A 17222-nucleotide genomic window follows, 5' to 3' on the forward strand; every position below is an offset into this window, starting at 1 on the left:
CTCTCACCCTAAATTTAAGGGCTTTGCTTTCTCTCGTCATTGGTCGGGGTGGAGAGCTGTTGTCCCGACACAGGCGTTTGTACGCAGCCCCAGCTGCTGTGTCGCGATGTCATACTTATGTCGCACAGTATGTCTTTCTTACCAGCGTTCCTGCAGTGATGAAGAGACGGTCCTGAGGGGGGAGGCCCAGGACAGGGCTGGGCTCAAAGCAGAGTAGTTTCAAGTGGACTCGACACAAGTGAGCTCTGGCTGTGGTCAGTGAGCCTCCTTCCGTCTTAGCAAACGGGCTGAGCTGGTCTTTGAACATTAGGAATCTTGCAGTTTCCACCCCCAGGGAGGACCCAGCACCGACACATTCCGAGTTTCCCTGGGTCCTATGGGACCTTGTCACCAGATTACCCGCAGAAAGTTGGACACCTGCCTGGAGACGCCCTGATTGGTTCTCAGGCGAGGTCTGTGCACTCTTGGGGGGTCGGGGTCTGGGAAGATGCCTTGGGTGCCACCTGCCTGTGCACTGAAGGCAGCTCTCGGGGTCGTCCCCATCCCTGGCCAGTGGGTGCAGCTGAGCCTGGCAGCCTGCGAGCAGGTCGCGTCTCATACTGGCCTTGGGGTGGGTGGTGAAGTGCAGGGGAGGGTGCACGCACACAAAGGGAAGGAGAAATCGTGCTGTAGGAAGAGTGCAAAGATGCCTGGCTGAGGAAGGCGCTCGCGGCACAGGCAGCTGTCACTGACGTTCATTTTCACCGGCTGTCACTGGTGTAAAACAGAAAACGTGGGGCTTGGGGTGTTGACAGCACAACATACCCTGGGTCCTGCTTGTCTCCAATCTAGACGCGTCTGGGGGCAGCTCAGCGAGCGTGGGTCCTAGAGCAATGCCCTTGGTTTTGCCTGCAGACGCCCGTCTCAGGAAGTCCTGCCTGAGGTGGGACGGCTGCCCTGTGTGGGACAGACAGACGCCCCACCTCCATCCTTCCCAGCCTGCCTTCCTCCCCAGCATCACCCCACGGGTGGCTCTCTACCCCGCTGCCCATCACAGTTACCAGGAGTTTTGGACACAAGGCCCATCTGCGTCCTGACCCAGACTAGACACAGTGCATGCTGGGCTCTGGGCTCAGGACACTGGCTCCAAGGCGGGACCCTCACGGGCTGCAGGCAGGCGGAGCCAGGGGCTCGTTACCAGCACTTTCCGTATCCCGGAGGGGCACCGGCTCCAGCCTGTACAGACCCAGACCCGAAACGCCACTCCGCCACTTATGAACTCTGCGACTCAGCCCCTCATCTGCAGAATCGGGCAGGGCGTCTCCCTCAGAGCAGTTGGGGTGAGGGCTCCGTGCTCTAGCTCAGGAGCTGGCAGAGCACATGCCCAGAGTGGCAGCCCCCTCTTTTTTCAATAGTTCCATTCCTGTGAAGCCCGAAGACTTCGCACAGCCCCATGGCAAGAAGCATCTCTCTGCTGGTTCATTTCCAATGCACTTGCTTGCTTTCTGGGTGTCTGTCCGCATGGCAACCTTCCCTTACCTGCCGAGTGGTCAGTCTACACATACTCCCAGACATGAGGTGTCTGCAGCATCTACTCCTGGCCGACCTCCAGCCTCTGGACAGAAACTGCCACATAATTATGAGGTATTGTAGCTGCTGCTTTTGTGGACTGACGGATCTGGAATTAAATTTATTTTAGCTTCCACTGCTGGAGTCAGGACAGCATGATCTCAGGAAGTCTTCAAGTGCTGCTTTTAACATTTCAGACAAGCCTCTGGCTCTTTAGATTGGCTTCTGCTCTTAGAACTGGGTGTTACTGTATTAAGTGCCTCAGGAGGGGTGCAAGAGGGACAGAGAAGCAAAAGTAAGAAGCACTTTCGAAGGGCACTCTGTTGTGGGTTGAATTGTGTTTCCCTAAAAGATATGCTGATGTCCTGACGCCCAGCACCTGAACATGTGGCCAATTTGGAAAGAGGGTCTTTGCAGATGTAACTAGGTGAGATGGGGTCACACTGGAGTAGAGCGGGCCCCTGATCCCATGTGACTGTCTCCTTATCAAAAGGGGAAGTTTGGGGACAGACACGCAAACGGGGAACGCCATGCGAGGATCAAGGCAGGGATGGGGTGATGCTTCTACAAGCCAAGGAACGCCTGTAACTATCACCAGTGTATTCCCACATCCCCCCCAGCCTAAGAAACCATGAAATAACTCTCTCTATAGGTTTCCCTGTTCTGGACTTGCATATAAACGGAATTGTGTAATATGTGGGCTCTTGTGCCTGGCCTCTTTCACTTACCATAATGGTTTCAAGGTTCAGTACTTCGTTCCTTTGTTATGGCTGCACCGTATTCTGTTGTATGAATAGACCTCATTTAGTTTATCCATTCGTCAGTGAAAAGGTGGGTTGTTTCCACCGTTGGCTCTTAGGAGCAATGCTATTATCAAGAGTCACATACAAGTGTCGGTGCAGCCATATGTTTTCATTTCTCTTGGGTTTATACCCAGGAATGGAATTGCTGCCCCTGCGGTAACTCTGTGTTTAACTTTTGAGGAACTGCCACCCAGTTTTCCCAACGGGCTCACCATTCTACTCTCCACCGGCAGTATGTGAGGGTTCCAGCTTCACAGCCTCTCCAGCACTTGTTGTCTGTCTGTTCCTGTTAGCCGTCCCAGTGGGCGTGGGGTGGTATCGTATTGTGGTTTGGATTTGCGTTTCCCTGGTGATTAATGGTGTCCCCCATCTTTTCATTGCTTTTTAGCCATTTGTAAATCTTCCTCAAAGAAATATCTATTCATATTCTTTGCCTGTTTTTAAATTGGATTCTGATTTCTGTTGGCTGACGAGGAATGAAGACGGCCTTTGGCTTAAACAGGACTTTTCATGGCTATAGTCTCTGACATGTGCAATGTTAGGAGAACATTCTGCTGAATGAGTGGGTGAGAGGATACAGTGATTCAAAATCAGGAGGCAAAATGGCAGACAGTGGTATATTTGGGATGTGGTGACCCTGGTATGTATGTTTAAGTTCACTTTAACACTTTTGTTTTCACATATCGTGAGGAACTTTTTCTTGATAAACACAAACCCCAGGTTCTCTTCTTAGTCAATCACATGGGTACATTTTCACCTCGTTAATGAAACAAAGAGAGGGGAAGGGGAAGGTCGGAGGGCGTTTCCTCAGTTACTGAAGAGCTGGAAAACGGAAAGAGGAAACAGGTGAAGTTAGTTAGTGGAGCTGGAAGTGAGGAATGACAGAAGGAGGGTGTGGAAGGGCACGGGAGGCTGAGGCGTGTGGGATTTCAGGGGGCTGGGGGGGATGGGGGGCTATGGAAGGGGTCCTCTACCGAGTAGGGTGCCCAGCTGTCTGGGTTTGCCTGAGACTCAGGGGCTTCTTGGAGCGTGAGACTTTCTGTTTTGAACTGGGACAGTCCTGGGCACAGTGGGACGAGTTGGTCACCCAAACCACTGGCCAAGGAACTACTGGTTGGTTAGTTACTAACTGTTGTTTGGAGGCAGTTGGGGGCAGGAAAGGGGAGTGAAGGAGTCCTAGGGTGGGACAGGAAGTTTGGCCTGGCAGCCATTAGTGACATGGATTTGAAGCTCCAGGGTGTGTAATTCTGGGGGGACCTTGACCTCACCCATTTGTTCTAAGGAAGCATCCACGAGCAAGTGCCTAATTGAGAGGGTAGGACTTGAAAGAAGGCAGGGGATGCTGAGGAGAACCACAGAGCAAAACAGGGCAGGAAGCCCCTGCTAAGACAGCAGGCTTTCTTTTAGCCTTTTAGACGAACGTACCCGTCCCCCTAAACCAGGGCTGCCTTGAAGGGCAGAGACTTTGCCCTTCCTCTGTGTGCTCCTGTCACTTGTGTGCCTGGGACACGACACGTGTCCAGTATGTGTTTGTTGAATTAAATTCAGGTGAGAGGAAGCACATTAGGTGTCTGGTGGAGACGCTAAGGTTATGGGTATTTTCAGCAAGATCGTCATAACGTGATTTGAAGATATCACTGCGGATACCAGACACACACACTCAAAGTGTGGATTTGCTGAATAAAAGCAAAGCATCCTGTTGTATCTGGGTTCGGGACTCACTCTCAGGGACCTTTCAAGCCAAACGTGATTCAAATAGAGCAAATAAGCCGAGGAAACCGCTTGTTTGCCCACAGTAAGTTATCCTGAGCTAATGTAGGGATGGGGAGAAAGAGGGGTCAGGAAAACAGTGTGTATCAGCCAGACTGTCGGGGGGTAGCAGTGACCCCACATCTCAACAGTGAGCAATGACAGGTTTGTTTCTCTCTCAGTCTGTGTATCCGTCGTGCGCAGCTGTGACTGGGTCCATGTCCTGTTTGTTGGGGGACCCAGCCCTTATCTGAGTCCTAGCGGTCAGAGGGACCCTTTATGGGCTCTCAGGCCACACCAGAGCTCTTAAAGTTTCCCCTGGGAAAAGCAAGCCACGTGGCCAGGCCTGACGTGGGCGTGGGCTGCGGGGGAACGCCACCGGGAGGCCGTCACACCAGCTACCGTGCATGAGTGTCTCTGGGCTCCACTGTCAGCCATGCCTGTGACACCCTACAGGTGTCACACAGCTTGGTGGTAACACAGCAGCACAATCCAAGCACAGCTATCTCCTCTCAGAATTCCGGTGTCAGGAGACAGGCAGCATGACACATAGCAGGGAAAGCAAAGTAAAGCAAAAATGCAGTCTGAGTTGGGACCTTTGACCTCAGCCGGTTACGAAACGTCCAGCTAACAAGCTGTCCAAGTCATAGAATATTACAGATAATTCTAGACCAAGGGTAGTTGACTCCCCTGCCCTTGGATAACCAAAATCCAACTGATTGCTTCTCCGTTGACTTTAAATCAAAACCGGATTCCTGCTTAAAGGGGACGCTCCAACTTCTGACTTCCCATTTCCCTTCTCAAAGGCACCTGCTGTTTTGACCCTAAAAATCCCACCATGAACAACCGAGGGACCCCTTAAGCGTGTCATGTTCTCTCTGTGCGGGCTTCCCCATCTTTACAGTGAGGTGCTGGAGGCACCCAGTGTTCTTAATTTGGGTACATTTCAGTCACCCCATTCTCAGCCTGAGAGTCTGACCAGTAGTTCTCGAGGGGAGTCTGTGTGTGTAAAAGGTTCTCGTGTTCCCCCAGGCCAGGAGCGGACTTAGCCATAGGATTTTCACTTGATCTGCCTTCCGGCTCCCACCCGCCGGGCTGGCTCTGGGACCCTGTCTGGCTCCGCCATGGTAGAGAACCACAGGATCAGAGTGAAGGAAGCCCAACAAGCAGACGGAGGGTGTCATTTCTTCCCGTCTCCCTATCCGGCCTCGGATGATGCTCAGTGTGATGCTTCCGGGGAGATGAGGCACCTGCTAGTCCACATTCCATCTCCTCCGTTTGCTTTCTGGTCCCCAATCACACACGGTCTGTCCCCAAACACAGAGGGGTCTGTGCCCAGCACAGCGCTTGGCACATGGGGCGTGCTCACAAAAGGAGACCAAATTCACCATCGTGGTGCGTATTATAGAGCTTCCCTGGCTTGCCTCTTTTCCGGGCTGTCCCCCCCAGTCTTGCAGCCCCTTTGCATCTTTCATGTGTCCTAGTCTCGGTCGCTAAACCCAGTGGGCCCTCAGTCCGCCACCAATGTCTGCCTCCTCAGCAGGGCCAAGCAGGTGTGGAGACAGCGCTGGGTCCCCACACACGGCAGTCCGTGGTTTGTTCAGCATGTGTATCGCTTAGCAAGTGGATGGTGCGCTGCTTGGTCACCAATTTATGGATGGTTGGTGGTCAGGCTCCCGGGCAGCTCACCGTGGCTCCTTCCTAGAGAGGGTGGCAGAGCAGACGTCTCTGGAAGTGAGAACGTACTTAGGACCTGACTCCGAGTAGAGGGGCAGCGGAGAGTGAGGAAGGGGCTGGAAGAATCGAATCAAAACCGTAGTTATTAGTGTGCTGACGATTTAATTTACGGAACCCAGCACTGGGCTCCCTCGTGTAAAATTCTTTTTCATCAAGTCCTACGAAGGCTCAGGCCTATGGGGAGTTCAGTGGAAGGGCCCACCAGGACCCTACCTGCCTCAGTATCCCCAACACCATCTCTCTATTAAATGAAAGCTTTAATGAGTGGTAGCTAGTCTCCAAGGCATGAGGGAGGACTCGCAATGACTAAAACCAGTGAGGCCAGGCAGGCCTGTGCGTGTGTTGTCACTGAGTCCTCTCAGGTCCCGTGAGGCTGTCATTGGTCCCTTTACAGATGGAAGGAGTCTGGGTGAGTCTGGGTGAGAGCTAGAGAGTGGGGAACAGATTCAAAGTCTGGTCGGAAAACCAGTGGGTTCTCCGCCCCCCCTCCCCCACCCCCTCCGGGTAGTACTGACTCATGTTTAAATAACTACATTATATTCTGGTTAAGAAGGTAAAGAAAAAAGCCTACATGGTGAGTGATTCCATTTATAAGAAGTGTTGAGAATGGGCAAATCCACAGATGGAAAAATCAGTGCTTGCCCAGGGCTGGGGAGAACTCAGGGGAACAGGTAGTGGCTGCTCGTAGGTACAGGGTTTCTTCTGGGGGTGATGGAAACGTTCAGAAATCGATTATGGTGATGGTCACGCGTCTCTGTGAATGTATCGTGTGCTTTAAATGGGTGAGTTGCATGGCACATGGAGTCTGTCTTAATACAGCTGTTAAAAAAAAAAAGCAAAAAAAAAAGCAAGCCTATTAGTTTCCCGGGTCTGCCGTAGCAAAGTACCACAAACTGGGTGGCTTAGATGAACAGAAATTTATTGTCTCACAGGTTTGGGGTCAACAGTCTGAAACGGAGGTGCTGGCAGGGCTGTGCTCCCCTGACGAGCTGGGCTCTGTTCCAGGCCTCTCTCCTTGCCGTGTAGACGCCGTCTTATCCTGTGCCTCTTCCCTCTGCGTGTCAGTGTCTTTGTCTAAATGTCCCCTTTTTACAAGGACGCCAGTCACTTTGGATTGGGGCCCAGCCTAATGACCTCTGCAAAGAGCCTGTCTCCCCATAAGGTCATATTCTGAGGTGGTGGGGGTTAGGGCTTCAACATGTCTTTTTCTTTGTGGGGGTGGTGTATCATTCCACCCACAACAGCAAGGAAGAGTGTAATACACACTGAGAGACTTCTTTCAAAATTGTCAAAATGTTTCCTAAGTTTCAGTGTTTATTCCATTTTACTCAACATGTAATCCCGTGAAGTAACAAACCTGGATCGAGGAACCTTCCTGTTCGTCCTGAGTTTCACAGGGAATGTCCCGCGGTGTGGGGACAGGCCAGCCTGTGCTCTGTCCTGTGTAGCCAGCTGGGCCTGGGGCTCCCGCTGTCCTGACTGCCGAGCTCAGGGAACAATCTGTGCAGCCGCTGTGGACGTGGGCACGGGAGGGAGCGGTGGGGGCTGCAGACCCCCTGCTGTGAGGGGTCCTAGGGACGCCTAGGTGTGGCCAGTGATGGCCCCACGCTTAGTGGCAGCCCAGCTTCCCCAAGCTGATCAATTACTGGAGGGTTGTTTTTGTTGTTGTTTTATCTTTATTTTTTTAAAAATCAGAGTTGAGAATTTTTCTGTTGTGGATTCCTTGTTCCCCCCGCCCCCGGCAGCCATTTGTGGGAAAGAAGGGCGCCTTCTCTCCCGGGCTGGGGTTCCCATCCTACCAGGCCGCTGTCCAGTCCCCTCAGCGCCTTCAGAGCGCCACCCGCCTACCAGCACCTCAGCCTCACGGCACCTGGAGAAACAGGTCCTGTCCATCCTTTCCTCAGGATGCCCCGTCGCCCATTGCCCACTACCTGGCAAACTCTGACCCAGCCTGCAGCCCTCACCTGCCAGCTCAGCGCCAAGTGCCCCGTGTCTCGAGCCCCCGGACGCCTGTCTGTCCAGCCATCACCAGATGTGCTGAAGCTTAACGCCCGTTTCCACAGTGGGGTCACAGTTTTCTCCAGGCGGCACCTGGCTCTCAGTGGCTGGCGGCTTCCCCAGCAGGGCTCAGGAAACGGGGGTCAGGGGGTTGATGAAAGGTGGTGGCAGCATTATCCATGCCCTTTCTCCAGCCCTCGTGCCCCTCCTGATGTGCCTCACTCCTGCGCCAGGGGTTCCTTGGGCATCACAGTTCTGCTCCAACCCCAGACCTGCCCCAGAAGTGATGCAGGTCTGTGTTTCTAGAGTTTTTTTGTTGTTTACCTTCCTCCATTTCCTACCTTGCCTTAAGGTTCCGAATCTCTGTGGCTCTCTCCCATGGCAATTGTCATAGCATGAGATGCCCAAATGGGGCTCCTTTAACACCCGGGTCACACATCCTTAAAATGGACTGCATTACTTCTCAGGTAGTTGGTTCCCATCAGCTCCCAGCCCCAATCACCTCCGTAAAACTCAGAGCTGACACGCGGCATGCAGTGTGTTCCAGGTAGTGTCGTTCTATATAGTTAGCACATAGTGGTGTATCTGTGTGTGTCTGTGTGTGTACACACATATGTACTGGTTTAATCCTGACAGCAGCCCGGTGGGTGGGGTACATACAGATATTATCAACCCCATTTTACAGATGAGGAAACCGAGGCATAGAGAGGTTCAATGACTTGCCCAAGGTCACGGCGCTAGTAAATGGCAAAGCTGAAATTTGAACCTGCAGAAAAGTAGCCGCAGTTTACAAGGACAAGTGAAGACCTTTCTCCTTCGCAGCAGCTCAGGGAGATGAAGCCAGTTTGTCTGAGAGAAGACATGCTTCGGGGCGTTGTTACAGCAGACAATCTGGAGGAAAAAATTGTTTTGTGCACCAGTGTGATTTGTGTTGATTTCAATTAAGTCGGGAAGACTGGTTCGTGTTAAGCCACAGCCTGGGCTTCTGCCACCTGGGCAGCCCGGAGCCTTCTGTTCAGCAGTGCCTTTGAGGCGGTTTTAGGTCACACATGTTCAGAACTGGAGCACCTGTGAGACGAGCCACGCTCAGCCCATCAGCATTTGGCTGTGGGTGAGCCAAGCCTGGCTTGTGGCTTAAATGGAAGATAGTTGTTGTGAGTCTTCTAGAACCTTCTAGAGGTTTCCAGGGCCTTTGGAGGAGCAAGTACTAGGTAGGGAGCCTTGCAAAATGCGAGGACCCTCCAGTACCTCTTTTTCTTACCTGCTCCTGCTTCTCCCTCAAGCTCTCAGCCTCAGCCTTATTCCTCTCATGAAGCTCTTTTTCACAGCTTTCTTCCCAAGCATCCACTTCCTTCTGGAAGCTTGTATGGTGTCTGGTGTCTGGACCACACCGAGTGCTGCTCCCACCCTCGGTCTGCTTGTTCCTTGTCTCCATGACTTCCCTCCAGGCCAGGACTGAAGTCCACGAGATTGGGGGGATCTCTGGCTTCTGTTTCTCCAGTGCCCCATAGTTGGGGGTTCCATGAATATTTGTCGTTAGGAGAGGGACCACCGAGAGCTGGAGCGAGAGCTGAGGTTGCCGCGGAGAGGGAGCTTTGTGTTAACGGGGCAGCCCGTCTTGTCTTTAACTACAAATGAAAAGGAAAATGGGGGCTTCCCAAGTGCCAAACTATTCCTACTGAAGGGGAGCTCACTGGCCCCCTACATGATGGGCTCCTATTTCTCCGTCTGATGAGCTTTCTCCTGGGTTGGCCATTGAACTTGGATGAGACGTTCAGGTAGAGACTGTACAGTGTTCAAAATAGCATGTGCTCCCCCAGAGCTACGAGGTGGGCCCTAAAAGTTAACAGGATGGAAGCTTGAGGACCCCATGGCAGTGGGTGCGGGAGAGTCTTTGTGACTGGCCATGCTGGGAGTGGGCTCAGAGAAGACCCTGAGAGGAGCCGCGGCCCGTGGAGGCTTGGACAGGCAAGTGCCCACGGGTGTGTGTGTCTTACATACCCCATCAGTGCTCCTCTGTGTGCATCCTCGTTTGGGCTGAATGGCACATGTGTCCCCCTCTGTCCTCTGCTCGCTGCACTGTGCACAGCCTGGGGCCATGTGGACTAGCCCAGCTAGCTTTCCAGGAGGCAGGGGCTAAGCTCTTCCTCATCAGGTGCAGGAGTCAAAATCAAGGGCACCTGGCCCTCTCGGCACCCAGCTGTGTGGCCTTGGTCAGGTCACTACCCAGTTGAATCTCACATGATTCAAGAGCTTACATGCGTATTAGCTTATTTGATAGGATGGTGATAACTCCGTGGGTGGGCCAGCGACATGCTGCAAACACAGAGGCAGCAACACGTGCCTGTACGGTCCGAGCACGTGGCACTTCTTTGGGTGGAGGACCCTGTTCCCCATTCAGGGAGCGTGAGGCCTAGGAGGAGTCTCCACATGAAGGTCGTAAGACCTGCCAGAGTCCAGAGCTGGGCTGTGAAAAATGGAGAAACTGTCACCCTTTGGGCGAGTTAGTTTGGTTTTGGTTCCCTGCCATTAAAACCAGGGCACGAGACCTCAGTGATTCCAAGTGTCTGTGCCATCTAGGAGTTCCGCCGGGATGGAGGTATCTGGTGAGTGGGTGGGTGGAAAGCGAATCTAAGTCAGTCTGGCTGTTCAGCATTTGTCTCGGTACTTTGGTAAATATTGGTGGCTTCCAGTGCTAGAGGTGGATGAGGCCACAAACCCCCACCCTGCCGCCCGCGTTGGTACTGGGTGATAGGCTACAATAAAAGGAAATCTTAGCCCAGAGTTTGCCAACCCCCTACGGACACTTTTAGGCAGCAGATACAACCTTGTAGCTCAGAGGAAGTCTCGCTGCTGCCCTAGGCAGTCACTCTGAGCAGATCGCAAAGGTCTTCTTGGGACGGAAGCGGCCATCCCCAGAGGAGAGTTCACCCGCAGGCCCTCTGAGGCAGAGGAGGCAGGACCGTAAGGCATCCCTCCCGGCCTCCAGGGCTGCAGTGTGTGGTGGGGGTGCTGCCGGGCTGGCCGACGCTGCAGCTGGTTTATTCAGGGGTGCTGCAGCCTGTGTCGTCCTCCCGAGTCAGCGATTCCCTTGAACACCACTCATCTGGCCAGTGAGAAGCAGCCCTCATACTTCCTGAGCTGACGCACAAGCCATCTGGTATCGATTCAGTAAGGGTGTTTGAGGTGCCAGGTAGCCTCTTCGGCAGTTCACTTCCCAACTGGGATCTTGGAGAAGCTACCAGAGTGCCCCAGTGTATTGGGTAGAGTCAGTGGGCACAGAAACGCCGGCCTGGAGCTATTTGTAGGAATGGGTTCCGAAGTCAAGTATTGTGGCATTGACATCCCCGTACATCTCAGATGCTGCTCCCAGTGGATGGCCAAGCCAGTGCCATGCCAACACCACGCCATGCCCCCTCTTCCAGGCTGCCCAGCTTCCAAGTGAAATATGAGTGCCACCAGGAGAGCCAGGAGCCGGGCACTGAGCCCAGGGGACACCTCTTGTTTCAGTGTCTCAGCAGTTGTGCTGGCCCAGCCACAGGACTGAGCACAGGGACGGCATCGCCACCTACAAAAGGAGGGAGGATAAAGGCTTCCCCGAGCAGCTGCTCTCGTCCACAAGTTTGCACGTGGGCCTGTGGGTCCCTTTGCTGTTAGGGCTATGGCTGCATTCCTGCAGTGGCGCCTCGTCACAGGGACCCGCTTGGCACACAGCATTTGATTTTGGGGATTGTGGCTGAAGATGAGGTGGGATTTGGCTGAGGTTTTGTGCTGGATTCCTGGGACGCTAAGAAATGTAACCCAGGTCTGTGACACAGGAGCCAGCGGGTAGAGGCACTTCCTCTTCCTCTTGTGTGACACGTGCTTCTAGGCTCCTATGTCAGTGACACAGCTGAGGTAAAGCTGGGTCTAGTTTGAGATTGTCCTGCCACATTTCCCGTGTCATTTGCAGCTCTTTGAAGTTACTGCTTTGGTTTGCTGTGGTTCACTGACACCACGAGGCAGAGCTCCATCAGAGTATACCTGACGTGCACACGTGGTTGGCATCTGACCCTCCCCCACTGCTGCAGAGGCGGTCTTTGTGCAAAATCTTCATTTGCATTTCAGATTTGCTTTGGGGTGGACCCCTGAAAAGGGAACAACCAACTTCTAGAGTATGAACATAGTCCTCTAATTCTTATTTATGCAGGTTCTCAGTAAGCCTGTGCCACAGGAAAACCAGAAGATACAAATAAGCAAAAGTAAATTAATTAAAGTGGATGGGGGCGTGACCCTGTTAGAACAGTGAGGAATGAAGAAGCCAGGCTTTGGAGGGAAGGTACCTGTGATTGGGCCTGGCATTGCCACGGCTGTAACCTCAGTGACTTAGCCTCTCTGAGCTACAATTTCCTTATTGACAAGATAGATAGTATTTTATCCATGTCCTTGTTGTGCAGGTTGAGATAGCCTATGGAAGTGCCCAGCACTAAAAACACACTCAGAAAATCAGTTCCAGGACAGACGCAGGGTCATCACCTACAGATGCCACGGAAGCCTCCTGGGGGTGGAGAGGGACCCAGGAGAACTCTGGGTAATAGCTCTGTGCAGGTCTGAGAGGTTGGAAGGTTGGATGACTGTAGGCAGGCTCTCAAGGACCTGGCATACTGCCCTGAAGAGCTTGAGTTTGTCCTGTAGGTAGCACGGAGCTAGTGTTTTGATTTTGCTTTGTCTTTTTCGGTCTTGTGAGGATGCTGAGAATAATGCTCAAAAAGCAGTGTTCAGGAAGGTTGACGAGCAGGGGGAGTCAGAGGGATGTGCCACAGACAGGAATGTTCCCGAGATCTGCAGGCTGGGCCAACAATGGTTCCGCCTTTACTGACGTCTTCGATCTGCTGGTGCTTCTCCTTCAAAAGAGGTGACCTCCCTTCTCCAAGGAGAGCCAGAAGAGGAAGCATAAACCTAGGGTGCAGTGGAGATTTTGGAAGCGAGAGTAGATGCAGGGGAAAACAATAACCGTATTTGTGGTTGGGAGTTTGCAAGCTGAAGCAGAGTTGTTTGTGCTGCTAAGTCTCAAACTGGAGATGCAGGATTGCTGGCAGTCAGACCTGCAAAAAAGCCACTCACACCCCATCCGTCATTTCCAGGTGCTAGTTTCCTAATGTAGCAAACCTTTGAACACTTTGGATGGTGGAGCCCATTTCCCTGGCATTTCCAGCTATTCCAAGCCAAACTACTTAGGAGTTTTTTTCTTCAGGCTTGTTTGTATGCTTTGGAATAAAGCACACAGATAATAAAGCAAGCCCAGCTATCCCAGCAAGGCTCCAGAACCAGCAGGACAAAATATTGTGATTGGCTGGGTCTCTTGGGAACACCTGTACCTGTGCCCGGGGACTGGCTGCAGGATGATGGCCTTCACTCATCACTTCATGACACCTTCTTTTTGCTAAACCACGAATTTATGCTAGTACTGCCCTCCAGTTCCAGAGTAATTCCACACATCCCAAGCGCATGCTTATTTTTGCCCAAATGTTTGCCCATCCGTTATCCCCACAACAGCCCTGGGAGATGTACAGAGCCAGTGTTTTCACTCAGATTCTTTTCTCAGAGGAGCACCTGACATTCAGAGAGATGACTGAGCTGGGCTATTCTCACAGAATGTTTGTGTTCAGGCCTGAAAGGACCTGAAGGGACCTCAGGTGGCACATTGCTCATTCTGTAGATGACAAAACAGTGTTCCAGCTTAAGGTGACTTTGTCAGGTTAAGATCTTGCCAGAGAGATCTTGCCACCATGCCATGCCTCTGCTGTCTCTGATCTCAGAATGGACCCTTGGATGGACAGTGACTGCCCCTTTCTGTGCTGGGCTGAAAGTCACCTTAAGAAAGCCACAGAATCCCAACCCCATTCCAAGTTTCCCAAAGACCAGACTCTTCCTCAGTTGCCTCTTTTGTCTATGACCCTTGGTGGACAGCCATGCGACAATGTCCTTTCGTCACCTCCATGAAGCCTTTCCGCATGCTTCATCCACGTCTTCTTTTCTACCTTTCATGTCCATCACCCCAACCGGAACCACAAATTTTCCAGCCAAATCATCTCATAGTATCAAAGAATAGATTCTTTAGAGAATCTGCCTCTGCTTGAACACCTTCAGCGACGGGTCACTCGTTGTGTTTCAAAGCAACTCCTCCATTGCTGAAGAGTTGAAGTCATTAGTACATTTTCTGTCATAGTGACCAGTGCAGGGTTCTGAAAAGGGGACCCTCATTTTCTCCTAACGACTCAAATCGATTTTCCTCCCAACCAGCTTGCACACCCCTTAAGGCAGTGTGTTAAAGGCTGACCCAGGATTTGGGAAGACACACAGACACCTGAATGACTGTCATGGGGGAAAGTGTGTTATAGCACAAACCTGGAAGCAGGAGGCCAGCAGGCCCTGCAGGACCCCACGGGGCGGCTCAGGCGGCACAGGAGCTGAGGAAGATTGGGGGCGGGCCTTTACAGAGGTTCCCTCAGGAATGACCAGGTGAGGCAAGGTGTGCAGGCTTAGGACTGGTGGGTCTGAGTCATGTCCGTGGGCTCTGGGTGCAGGGACTGTCCCTAGTTGTCTGATACCTGCCTGGAGGTTTTAAGGCAGGGAGATAGGAGTCCAGGTGTGAGAACTGATAGCGTAGGTGAGGGGGTGTGGACTCTGGATTGGTTGGTCTGCATGTGAAAGGAGGGTCCCAGGTAAGCAGCAGTTTACTACCTAGAGGGACTGGCTGACCTGGGAGGGGCAGTCCCTCCCGGGTCAGCAAGACCCCCCTCCCATGTCAAAGCTTCAGAATTCCGGAAAATAAGACGTGGTTCATACAGGGGGGGGCCGTGTTGCCTTCCGGATGTTTGCAGGTTGTCTGGTCAGGCTTGGGGGTCCAGGGTTTCAGAACCAGGGTTTTAAATGGGGATTTCACAAGCAAAGCCTCTTGGAAGGGCCTTAGCCATCATTGTCACCAGAGAGAACCCTGCTTTCTCTGTATGCCAAGGGTAGGGGTCCCCAGGGAGTCCAGGTTTCTGAAGCCACCATGTTGTTTTCCTCCAAAGGTAGCTGGCCTTTGCCTGAAGGGACATGGGGACAGTAGAGCACAGGGCTGTGGTGGCCAGAGGACCTCGAGCCCAAGTTCCATCACCTGCTTCATCATCGGCCTCTGCTGCCTTCATTCGCCCTGCTGCCTGTCTTTTTAAAAGACCTGGCTCAGCCCTCCCTCCTGCTCACTTGCTTGTGGAGTAAGGAGGTGCCTCCCGAGCAGCCCCAGACACAGGTCGTAATGACAGTTTGCTGCAGCCCGTCACTGAGGGGACCTGCTGGCGCGCTGCCTGTGTTTGGAGCAGCACAGCAGCTCTAGCCAACAAGACTGTCGCCTGCGCTGGCTCAGGCCAGCTCGTGCTGTCTGCCGTCCGCTTGTTGCACGGCTTTGGGGACTGGGAACTCACGGAGCCTGGTCTCCATCTGTTGCAGGCGTGCAGCGGCAGCAGCTCGGAGAGCAGCCAAACCCTAAAAGTCGCCCGGGCTGGAGGGACTGGGAAAGCCCTCCTCCCATGGGCCTTTGGAGAGAGGCGGCAGGATTTTGCAGAGCTGGGAGCGCTGTGTGTCTCCCTGTCACCAGCACATTGCAGCCCTGCACTTCTGATTAGCGCCCGGCCAGAGGAGGCCTCTAGGACCACCTGGGGCTGAGTAAGCAGACCTTCCAGAGCTCGATTTCTGAATGCGTGGTGATTGTACATTTGCGTGTGCCGCTTTTCCCGTGTTGATGCTTTGTCTCCTCTGTATGCAAGACGGATGCTGAATTGCTGTGTGGTTCTGCTGGGGGAGGGGGGTCTTATGAAATTAAACACCCCCAGGAGGAACCAAATGTTCTGTACCTTGAAGCCGTGTGTTTTCTCCTTACGTAACTTTTCTTGGTGATTTAAAGAGAGTAACTCGTGCGGGTGGTATGTATGTGTGTGGGCGTGTTCATCTCTGTTCCTGCTCTGAGTCTTATCCCTCCTCCCCCACCAGCTACTGGGTGAGGTGAGGGGAGCCCCCCACTTTGAACCTTTCAATCCTGGCTTCAAGTTCCCTCGCTGAAATCTTAGTGGAGATGATATTCCCTGCCTTTGCTCTCCCTTTCCCTGAGTGATCATTTATTACATTTGTCCCACTTGGAAAAGATAGGGGGTGAGGGGGCAGGGGACCTTTGGGCACAGTTTGACCACATACACAAGGCGTCTGGTCTCCTGTGGGAGGGGTGTGAGCTCCAGAAAGCATACTTGTTGCTTTCTAACTTCTGGGGAATACATTGAACAAACAGAGGATAGGAGGAGAGGGAGAAAGGCAGAAAGGGAAGGAAGAGGAGATGGGAGATGCCTCACCCGTGACTGAGGCTTGTTTCTCTGGTGGGGAGCGAGGGGTGGAGGCTGAGACCCGAAGCTGGAACTGTGGGGGAGTCCGCACAGCAATAAGGGGCTTAGCTGCCGGCTGGACGACACAGCCCGCTCAGCCCCACCTCGGCTGACACGGTGCTTTGAGCAAGCCATTTAGTTTGGGGTTTTATTTTTGGGCGTGGGGGTTGCCCTATAATCCCTGTCCCTAAGCCGGGGCAGCACTAGTTACGCGTGAAGAGAACTGCATCTTCGAGTCTGTGATTGGTGGTATTTGCTTCCTAGTGATTGGGAAGGACCTGCGGTGGGGGTGGGGTGTTCTAACAGAAGAAGAAGGCTTGATGCTGTGTTTCTGACTTTCGAGGGAAGTGGGCGGAAAAGAGAATGTTAGTGCAAGACTCATGGGGCAGTAGAGAATCAAGCACTGGACGATGGCTTTCAGCGCCCAACGACAAGCGACAGGGTGCCCTGGAGCAGTTGGGAGAGGGCTGTACATCGGGGCGGGGGCTCCGTAGGCACCTCCCTGGGCCTGGGGACAACAGGACACAGAATGGTGCTGCCAAGAGGCTTACGTCTGAGTGCAGGGGAAACCCCAGAACATAAATGAAGGAGCTTTTTAGGTGCTGATAGGTGTGAGTAGATAAGAGAAGAGAAAGAGCAGAAGGGAGGGCAGTGGAAGGCTCAGCCCACAAAGCTTCCTCAGAATGTGAGAAACAAACGCAGCGAGAGAGGACCAGTGCCCGTGGGCTCTGGACCTCGGGGCCAGGCTGTCTTCCAACTCAGAACAGCCCAGTTCGCTCACTGACCCAGAGAGGCGGTAACTCGGCCACTTACGTCCAGGCCTGCTCACCGTTTCAGCTGTTTCCCCAGTTTGCACAGAAACTTCAGGAGGCTAGATAGATCAAAGGTCCCCAGGCTTTTGGTGTTTGTTTCTTTAAGCTGACGTTTGACCTTTGAGACAGGTGTAAACTTTTTATAGAAGAGGAAACTGAAGGTTAATAAGTTCATTCAGTGA

At 52.9% G+C, this 17222-nt stretch overlaps 1 protein-coding gene across 3 annotated transcripts in view; it reads left to right on the forward strand.

Moving 5' to 3' along the window:
- PRKAG2 (protein kinase AMP-activated non-catalytic subunit gamma 2) overlaps positions 1 to 17222 on the forward strand; it is a 189673-nt gene that overhangs the window by 27601 nt on the left and 144850 nt on the right. Inside the window, exon 1 of one of the 3 annotated variants that reach the window (XM_019712808.2) lies at positions 15106 to 15521. The exons of the other annotated variants lie outside the window; for them this stretch is intronic. The gene's annotated coding sequence lies outside the window, so the exon portion shown is untranslated. Of the gene's footprint in view, positions 1 to 15105; positions 15522 to 17222 lie in introns of those variants that run through there. 3 annotated transcript variants of the gene reach the window in all.

Source organism: Rhinolophus sinicus, linkage group LG11 (genome assembly GCF_036562045.2).
Source record: "Rhinolophus sinicus isolate RSC01 linkage group LG11, ASM3656204v1, whole genome shotgun sequence".
Lineage (NCBI taxonomy): Eukaryota > Metazoa > Chordata > Mammalia > Chiroptera > Rhinolophidae > Rhinolophus > Rhinolophus sinicus.